General features: G+C 40.6%; 1 pseudogene; it reads right to left on the reverse strand.

Annotated features, from left to right (window-relative positions):
- Positions 1–7,611: 7,611 nt before the first annotated feature.
- Positions 7,612–8,164, reverse strand: LOC114218106 (ATP synthase peripheral stalk subunit d, mitochondrial pseudogene; annotated as a pseudogene).
- Positions 8,165–10,377: the final 2,213 nt, after the last annotated feature.

Raw genomic sequence — 10,377 nt, forward strand, 5'->3', positions numbered from 1 at the left:
CATCTATCCACATATTATAGCACATTCTTCACAATATATTTCCATTTTGTCCTTGAGATGTCTATACCCATGTAACATCTTTTTATATCTTTTTATATCAACAAAAACAAATCACCCTCCTTTCTCTTTAAGGTCTGCATATTATTCTATAAAATTGGTGTGGTAGCATGTATTTAACTTAATCATGCAGAAATTGAACTTATTATAACCTGTGGATCCTTCAAACGATGTTTATCTGTACGCTATAATGGTCTATATAAAGGTCTGCATATTATTCTATAAATTTATCTGTATGCTATAATGGTCTATATAAAGGTCTGCATTGGGACACATTTGAACACGTGTTGTTAGGGGTGAATTCTGACCATTGGAATCATGGGGACAATAATAGTGTGATTTTAACTCTGCAAACGTTGTGGGAGCATCCTATAAAGGGGTTGAATCAATCAGTGCTATCATCCAAAAATGTAGGGAGGGTCTTATTTTTTTAATTTTCCCAAGCTTTTTGCCAGCGCATTATAAAACATTTCTGTATTTCCCAGGCACCTCTGTGGCTCAGTTGGTTAAGCGTCTGCCTTCGACTCAGGTCATGATCCCAGGGTCCTGGGATCAAGTCCCGCATCGGGCTCCCTGCTCAGCGGGAGTCTGCTTCTCCCTCTCCCTCTACCCCTCCATTGTTATCTCTCTCTCTCAAATGAATAAATAAAATCTTAAAAAAAAAAAAATAGAAGCTCACTTAAGAAAAAAGTTTCTATCTTTTCCAAAGTTCAGAATCTCATATGTGTAGTTAATATTTACATCTCTCTTATAAGTGGGGTGGAATATTTTCATGATTAAAAGCCATCTTGGGGTACACTTTTAAATGCAGTTAGTGGTTTAAATTTCAACTCAAACATTTATCTGTAAACTAGATGACTCTGTTAGTTTATGAATAAAACATTAACTGTGTACCTTTTACAAGATATTTTGATCGGGTTGGCCATTTCACATTGCTTTTAAGTATACATGTCCGTACTGTTACAATCCTGGTTTTGCTGAAATGGTTTACAAGGTATTCTCCAAGGGGCACCTGGGTGGCTCAGTCAGTTAGGCGTCTGACTCTTGGGTTCAGCTCAGGTCATGATCTCGTAGTCCTGAGATTGAGCCCCTTATCAGGCTCTGCACTAAGCATGGAGCCGGCTTGAGATTCTCTCTCCCTCTCCTTCTGCTTCTCCCCCAGCTCACTCTCTCTCTCTCTCTCAAGTAAATAAATAAATAAAATCTTTAAAAAAAGAATATTCTTCTGAACTTCCATTTCTCTTATGTCTGTGGGTTTGGGGGATCAAGGATTCTTTCTGAACATATATTATAGATTCTGGTCCATATGAAATGTGTGGTATGAATCTGTATTTTATCACTTGTTTCCTTACCTTACTGTGTGTTACGATGTCAGACAGATAATGTGCACATTTGGGCAGCCGGCTTTCTGCATCGTTGACCTCAGTACCCACGTGAGGAAAAAGAATCTCAAGGAGTCACTGCCCTTTGGGAATAGTGACCTGGGCTTGTGGACCTGCTAGGGGAGTGTTTTCATGGACAGGTAGAGAAAACTTCCTGTGACTGTTTGCAGACTTGATCTCATTGCCCTCAGTGAGAGCTTGCAGTGACGAATATGAAAACTTTTTTTTGTTTTGTTTTTTAAAGATTTTATGTATTTGTCAGAGAGGGCACGCACAAGCAGGGGGAGTGGCAGGCAGAGGGAGAAGCACATTCCCCACTGAGCAGGGAACCAGCCCGATGTGGGGCTTAATCCCAGGACACTGGGATCATGACCTGAGCCGAAGGCCAACAATAAATCAACTGAGCCACCCAGGCATCCCCTGAAAATTTCTGTTCGTAAGATGACTCCCCTTCCAATCAAGCCTATGTTCTTCCTTTGTGCCAAATGCAAACCTGTGCCCTCACCATATCTGTTATTTGGTCACGGGGCATCATCCATTTTATATGTTGTTGAATGGGATGTGCAAGATTTTCCTGAGGAATTCTGTTCCCATGTCTGTAAGGGACATTGGTTGTCATATTCTTGTGGCATCCTGGCCTGGCTGGCATCAGCACCATAGTGTCCTCATAGAATAAATCGGGAAGAGTTTCCTGTTCTCGTAATGGAAACGTTCATGACGTTATGGTATTAATTCTAATATTTGCTGGAATTCAGCAGTGAAGGCACCAAGACTGCACTTTTCTTCATGGGGAGTTGTGTGTGTGTGTGTGTGTTTAATTACTAATGCAATCTCATAATTACTATTCAGGAATTTGAGTCCTCTTTTTTTTTCTTTTCAGTGAGCTTAACTAAAATCCTGTCAATTTTGTTGATCTTTTAAAAGAACCCACCTTAGATCTCACTTCGGTATTGTTTTTCAATACTCCCTTTCATCTATTCACACTTCAATATTTATAATTACCTTCCTTCTGACTGGGTTTAATTTGCTTCTCTTAACTTAGATCTTAAGGGGCATGGTAATGTTACTATTCTGAGATTGTCTTTTTTTTTTAAAGATTTTATTTGATAGAGCGAGCACAATTGGGGGAGGGGCAGATGGAGAGGGAGAAGCAAACTCCCCGCGGAGCAGGAAGCCCGATGCAGGACTCCATCCCAGGACCCTGGGATCATGACCTGAGCAGACCCTTCACTGACTGAGCCCCCCAGGTGCCCCGAGATTGTCTTATTTTTTAGTATAGATTTTTACGTTGATAAATGGCCTGTTCAGCACTAGTCAAGCCACATCCTATGTATTTTTGGAGTGCGGTTTTCACTCCATATTGATCTCAAATTCTTTTCCCACATCCCCTTTGATTTATTCGTTCTTCCCCTGCTTACTTAGGAGTGTGCATCTGATTTCCACACGCCTGTAAGTCTCCCACACCCCAGTGTCGTGCATTACCGGCTCACTTCCACTGGGGTCAGAGACCTACTTTGCCCAACGTCTATCCCTGTATGTTGACTGAGACTCACTGTATGACTTCCTCACATCTAACCAACAATGCGCTCCAACTGTGCTTGAGAACCATGCATTCTGACCAGAATGTGTGGAAAGAGGCTTTCTTACTGGGCAAGCTTTCGGTCAAGTCCACCTGTAAAAAAAGTGCCCTGTAGATGGAGGATTTCTGGGCAGCATGTGGGCAGGAGGTTCTATTGGCCTTTCTGTGGAGCTCCGCTGGATCTCCTGGTTCCTGGGAAGCTGTTGGAGGGGAAGGGAGTGGATGGATGGACAGCACCACAGGCTTCGTGCTCCTCCCAAGATTCACCCCTCTTTCTTCAACACACCCTCTGCGGATAGTTGCAAGCTTTTCGTGAATTAGCAGCGTTTCGAGTCCTTTAATTTTGACAAGCGGGAATCCTCAGTGCTTTTATGGATGAGCAAACTTTTAGTCTGTATTTCACAATTTCAAAAGCCAGTCCTGTTTTCATTGTTTTCCTTTCCGCTCTGACTTCGATTTACGTTCTTCTGATATCTGTGAGTACAGGGGGTTGTGTTTTTTGGTCTCACTTCCTCAGACAAGCATTTATAGCATCAGTTCCTAGCATTAACCAAAAGGATATACGTGTACACTTAAGGCTTATCTTTTCCTCTGCGTCTAAGTTCTGGTGCGTCCCACAAAGCTTTCATGAAGTCGCATTTTAATCGTCATTAAATCCAAACTATTTTCCGATTGTGCTTATCTCTTCTGTCCCGTGGGTTCGTTAATTGTGTTTCCCTTAATTTGCAAACACTGGGGACCTTTCCAATGGTCCTTTTGCTCTGTAACTTCTGCTAATCCCACTGTGACGAACATACGAGTCCTTGGTATTTGCAGCCTGTGCAACGTGGTTCATTTGTTATATGATGCAGCATATGGTCAGTGTTGGGCACTTGAAAAGAGTGGGCAACGTGTAGCTTCCGGCCACGTCACGCGGGGTAGGCCAGTCAGGTGCCCTGTGCTTTCATATAATCTTTATCATTTCTATCACTTTCCTGTTCTTTCAGCAACTTCAGTAGACATGGGACAGTAGTCTCCATCAGGAACATGTCCATTTCTCCTTTAGGGTATGTGAAATTTCGATTTCAGTATTTGAAAGCTCTTTTTTTTTTAAGAGTTTTAAAAGTAATGTCTACACCCAAAGTGGGGCTCGAACCCACAACCCTGAGATGAAGAGTCACATGCTCTTCTGACTGAGCCAGCCAGGTGCCCCATAAATATTTCGAAGCTCTTTTATTATTCACCCATGGATGTAACATTTCATGTCTTCTGGTTAAATTACGAAATACCCCACACTATCTTTCATCATGATTTCCACCTTGTGTTTCATTTTGTTTGATACTACTATTCCTGCATGAGCTTTATTTTTGTTAGTGTTCTCATGGTAACAATTTTTTCCAGAATTAAAATTTTAACCTTTACCTATTTTTGTGTTTAAGCTTTATCTCATGGACCCTGCATGTATTTGGATTTTATTTCCATTCAATATGACAGTTATTTTTTATTGTACTATTTAGAATGCTACTATTTATTATAATTGGGGTGTATTTATATTTTGTGATAGATTAAATATTTTTATATTAAGGCATTTCTACCTTTTTTGTTGCTCTTACAGTGGTTTACTTTTTAACTCTACTTTGGTGTTTGCTCTGGAAGATACAAAATGAATGAATGCCTTCTTCAAGTGTTGTGAAAATGAGCATCACAGACAATGTCATGAACCTCTGGGGACACTTTATCATCATTTACCTTCTTTCTTATTGTGTTCATTTACTTCTTTCTAGTGTGTTCATTGATTATGTTAACTTCCTTCTCTCTCACTCACACACACACACACACACACACACACACACACACACACACCTCTGTGAAGCATTATTACTACACTGTATGAAGCCCACAGTGCTCACATCTTAAACTGTCACTAGTGAAATTTTCAATCATCTCTGGGCTTCCATCTAGAAATATTTTCCATTCGTTTGAAAAATCAACTTAGTGTTTCCTTTATTTCTGGCCTGCTGATAAATTCTTAGGGTTTTGTTGTTGTTGTGGGATATTTTGCTAACATTGAGATAGAAAAAAAGAAGGAAGAGTGGTGGGTCCTAGGTAATTCAGTAAGAGAACAAAAAGAAGGTAGGTAGATTCATGGATGGATGGATGGATGGATGAATAGCTGATAGATATGGTGGATGGATAGATGATGGATGGATATTAGATGATGGATAGATAGGTAGATAGATAGATGGGTAGATAGATAGATAGATAGATAATGGATGGATGGACGAATGGATGGAAGGATGGATAGAGAGCTAGATGGACAGATATAGATGGACGGATAGACATAGATGATAGATAGGTGACAGATAGATAAGCATATTATAATACATAGGTGATAAATAAGTAGATAAAAAGATAGCAGAAAGCTGAGAGATAGACAAGATAGATGGCTTCACTGGTGAATTCCGGCAAATATTTTAGAAGAATTAATACAATAACATCATGATAGATAACAACATACAGATAGAGTATAGATGGGTTACAAGAAACAGACAACAAACCCATCCCTACAAGAGAGCAGAAATCAAGGGCTGGAAGTAACAGTGGTCATGTTAGATCTGAGTGACAGATCTAGCTCCAGCCCTGAGTGAAGATGTCACCGTGGTATCTGAGTCCCCTCTGCCCTGGCCATGTTCCTCCTGCTGGACATCTCTTTGGGGTCATTTGTTACAGCTACCCCTGGGAGCGCAGACACAGCCCATACAATGCATGTCCTTGTGTACATTGTACTGAAAGTTTGTGTTGGGTGGGAATTGTGACATCCCAACAGAACATGTAAAGTCAAGTCAATACCATTGGAAATAACTACTCTACCAACTCCCTCAGCACCCCACACACACACTGACAATGTGTCTCCCAGGTGCGGTGTTGACCCTGCTGCCCTTGTAGCCTCCTGATTTGGTCTCTGTCTGTATCTGTCCTTCCCAGTTAACATCCTTCCTCCATAACCAAACCACATTCGATTATTTTGCATAGCATTATGGCAGCCTTTGATTTCCTTGTTCTCTCTGCACCCTTTGCTAAGGGCTCTTGGAACACTTCAGATACTCTGTGAAACAAAACATCCCCTGAAGACGAGTCTACCCTTTCTAGAAATTAAAGTAGCATCATTCTCAGCAACATTAACAACAACGCGTGGCTTGGAAAAAACACTTTCCTAAATTTTAAATGCTTCTAAATTCTATGGCACCAAGTATTTTATGCCCCCCCCCCCGAATCCATCCAGAATTCTGGTCAACTAAAGAACTATGGGCATATTTGTTGACTGATGATCATCTTTTCAAATACATACAGGACTGCATTTCTTTTACAATACAAGCTCATTGATAAATGAGATCTCTTTATGTCTTCCATTGTCCTCACCTACGCTTCTTATGAGACTATGCGGCTTAATCATTCCCACCTTCGTAGATTATCTCTCTCATTGTCTTATGCTTTCCTTAAGTATCTTCAAATGTCTTCCTTTCTACATCTGTTACATCAACTCTTCCTGGAATGTCCAGTTCGTGTACTACACCAGCACTGGAGTCTTGATCATTTATTCTACTGAGAAATCCGCTCCCCGTGGGGTCTTAAACAGCAGTTGTTCTTTGTACCAGGATATTTGGGATGCAATTAAATGTCAGTTAATCTCACGATAGTAGGCCTGCAGTGGTTTCAGGAACAAATCCTCATTAGCGCCATTAAATACCTTTTCTCGTAGGTTATATACAAAGACACAAAGAAATAGGGATGCTGTGATTCTGTACAATGTGGGAAACAGTTTCTGCCTGACTTCTCATGAAGCCACATCACTTGGGATTAAGAGGTTTATTTTCCCGTTTCCAGACTCTCCATTCTATGGAGACTGAGCTCCCTAGGGTTAGACAGGCAGAACTGACAAAGTAAAATCAGTGCAAAGCACAAGGAGAAAAAATTACACACACACAATCATTGTTTAATTCTATAAAAGTATTTAGCAGCACTTAGAAGATATACTCTGAAACTAAATGCTAAAATATTTTTTGTTAAATAAATAATTGGCAAGAAAGACATCATGTGATAATATTAGTGGGCTATGAACATCCTTCTAGGGTCTGACCCAGAATATTTTTTCTTACCTTCCATGCTAGAAGATGATCACTGTCTCCCCAAGAAAGAGAGGTGTAGAATTTGAGTGTCTTGAGTGTAACAAAATATGTACCATTCTCACCTGTGTTTTCCTGGGTCCAGTCATCTCAAACAAACACCTCATCTTTATCAAATCCTACGTAGAATGTTTTAAAGTCATTTCACATAAACACATTTTGTCCAGCAAGCCACCCCCATATCTGTGTTCTCCATCAAAATTGCTGACTTCTTTGCTTCAAGGAGGGATAATCTGTAAGCATCAATGGGATGACAATCCCCAGTTGTGTGGGTTATTTTCAGTTCAAAATAAATCAGAAGTGTATCATGAAGCCAACAATGATAAAATAAAGGCTGTTTGTGTAGTCAAGCTATGATGCCCTCACCCCATGCTTAGATGATCTGAAACATCATTTTTTTCCGTATCATTATTTTTAATGTCCAGCATTTACAATACGAGGGCCAGAGCTTTCTCCCCAACTCAAGTTTATAAATTCTCAATTGGCTTGTGAGGCCAATAGGGATACTTCTTGTCTAATCTGGTTTCTGGGAAGACTTCATTCAGGTCCTCAATGGTCATCTGATCAAATGGAATTATGTTCCTCATCTTCTCCAGCTCTTTTTCATATTCCTCAATCCTGGCCTTTGAGAGAGACAAAAACTCAGCACAACTTTTCACATCTTTTTCTTCAGCATCCACCTGAACAGTATATTTATCCTCTGGCACAGGAACCTTCAGGGCATTAAACTTCTTCTCAAAGTCATCTACCAAACCAGCCTTTGCCACATTGGCCTTGTAGTAAGCCCAGTCGATAGCAGGTGGTTTCTCAGGGAGAGTAGCCAATCTGGAGGTAAGTGTCTCATTCCAGGATTTCAGGAAGTTAGCAATGGCCTTCTGGTTTCGGGGTATGATCTCCCCAAAAGCTACCCAGTCAATGGTTTTTAGAGCAAGTTTTCACACAGCCATCTCGAGATCCTTCACTGACCCCGGTGGCCTAGAGTCCACAGCAGCCTGAAACATCATTTTTGTCTCTTAATGTAGTGATGGGTCTGTACCGAAGATGTCGTTCTCATGGCCTCCCTCCCCCCGGATTACCCTACGTACAGCAGAGGCTCTTAAAATACCAATCTGACCAGTAGAGTCAAGCTCACTGTTGTCATCTCACGGTGTTGGTCTCATCCAAGCCATGGGCATGCAGGCCCTGCGCAAAAGATAAGTCAATGCCAAAGACCATCAATAGGAAAACAGAAGCAGAGCATTTGAAGGAGAGCAATGGCATTTCTGTTTGTCACATTGACCAGACCAGAAACATCCCCCTTCATCACATGGGCAATGTATTTCCATAATTCTCAGTTGTGAAGACACTGAAATTGAGCTCATCCCATAATCGGTCCCCATTTACGTAAAGCATTCTTGTTGTGTACACAGCAGTCTGTGGAATTGATGAGATACCCACACATTAAAACAATGTTTTTAAATAAACAAGTACATGGTTTATATCAGTTATGTGGGTTCTAGCAAAGGCAGTGAATTTGTTTATTTATGAAGTCGGAGTCAAAGCTAAGTAGGAAGATTTCCTCATGTGTAATTAAAAGCAGAGCACTGTGTGGGTGACTCCTGAAAGAAAGCTCAGTTCAAGAATCTGGGACCCCAGATGGGAGGCCACACGTCAAGGCCCCTGTTTAAGAAGGCACAACTGCTTCTCCATTACCACCCTGGGGCCATACACAGTCCTAGGATTTTATCGCGTACATTCAGTGGCACTACCAAGTGATATCCTATGATATGATGAAAATCAAGAGCTAATTTATACTCTTTTTTTTTTTTTGGCAGCAAAGACATATTGACATAACTGTCATATATTGTATGTAATATTCTTTTAATTTATATCCTTTTTTGCAAATATAACAACATAAAGACATATTGATATAACATAGATTGTATGCAATACGCAAATATAGCAACATAAGAACATATAACTGTTATATATTGTATGTCTTATCACTTAGTATTAGCGATTCAGAATTACAAGTAGCAAGGAGAAGGAATACCTATTTTTAATTATGTGAGGATCTCTACTTGCTCATACAAATATTCACATTTACAGTTGTTCGAAGCTAGGCTGCAAGTCTTAAGAACCAGGCATGTGTAGGAGAGAAATATCATCTTCCCATTTTATGAATCTCTTCACACCAGTGTTCAAAACATTAGTCGTAGAATCACTTAAGTATATTAGCTAATTAAACAGAACCCACTCTGTGGACTATATGTAAAGCCTTATAAATAATTGCACAGATGAAACTAAGCAGAGAATGTCTTTGCTTATACACACTGTCTAGGATTTGACATGGAGACAGAGATTGGCTTTGCTTTAAGGTGCTTTGGACCCCTGAGCAACTGAGAATCCACTGTCTTCTGAGGGTCCCCTTTGACCGTGACAAAATCTTCCAGAATTTGCTGTCCTAGGGAGCATGTCTTTTGCAAAGGAATGTCCTGCCTCAAACCAGTCTGGAGCAGATATCCATGATTTCATAGACAGTAAGATCAATCCCGATGGCTTCTTGCATCCTTTCCAGCCCTCCCAAAATAAGAGCCCAAGTCTGTGATAGAGGGATATCCCTTCTGTTTGACCTAACATTTCCTTTTCTTACTGTAAATCTCAGGGTACTTGATGATCAAGGGTACCTCTTTACTTTGAAGAGCATTAGCATTTGACATGGCATTAATAATAGACCAGTAATCCTAAATGAATATGCCAGACAAGGGAAATCTACATATATTCAAACATTTTTGTTCAGCAGATATTCTACCTACTGTGTTAGGGAGAAGTAAAACATAAATTTAGTTATCTGAGATTCATGTCTGGACTTCTGTCTAGCTGAAGCCAGGGGCAAAGTTTGCAGGATTTCAGTTTCCCAGACCAGATTTCATTGTGTCTGAATGTTCGATGACTCTAATATTAACAGTGTCCTAACTCCACACCTGTAGTTGGAAAGAGGACTTTGCATAGCGAAAAGTTGGAACATGACCCAAGCCCGTCGTTAAGATTCGAAGATGATCCTGCCACGTTTCCCTTGCATTTGACGCTCAGGTCAGGTGTGACTAGGGGAAGGAGGTTGGTGTCCGTCCACCATGATCTCTCAAACGGTGTGAATGGCTCCCTGCTCACAGTAAGGGACGGCTGGCCATGGAGTCTACTCCAGCCTCCCTTGCTT

Source organism: Eumetopias jubatus, unplaced genomic scaffold (genome assembly GCF_037043125.1).
Source record: "Eumetopias jubatus isolate StellerSeaLion01/CBP00866 unplaced genomic scaffold, mEumJub1_p1.0 scaffold_11, whole genome shotgun sequence".
Lineage (NCBI taxonomy): Eukaryota > Metazoa > Chordata > Mammalia > Carnivora > Otariidae > Eumetopias > Eumetopias jubatus.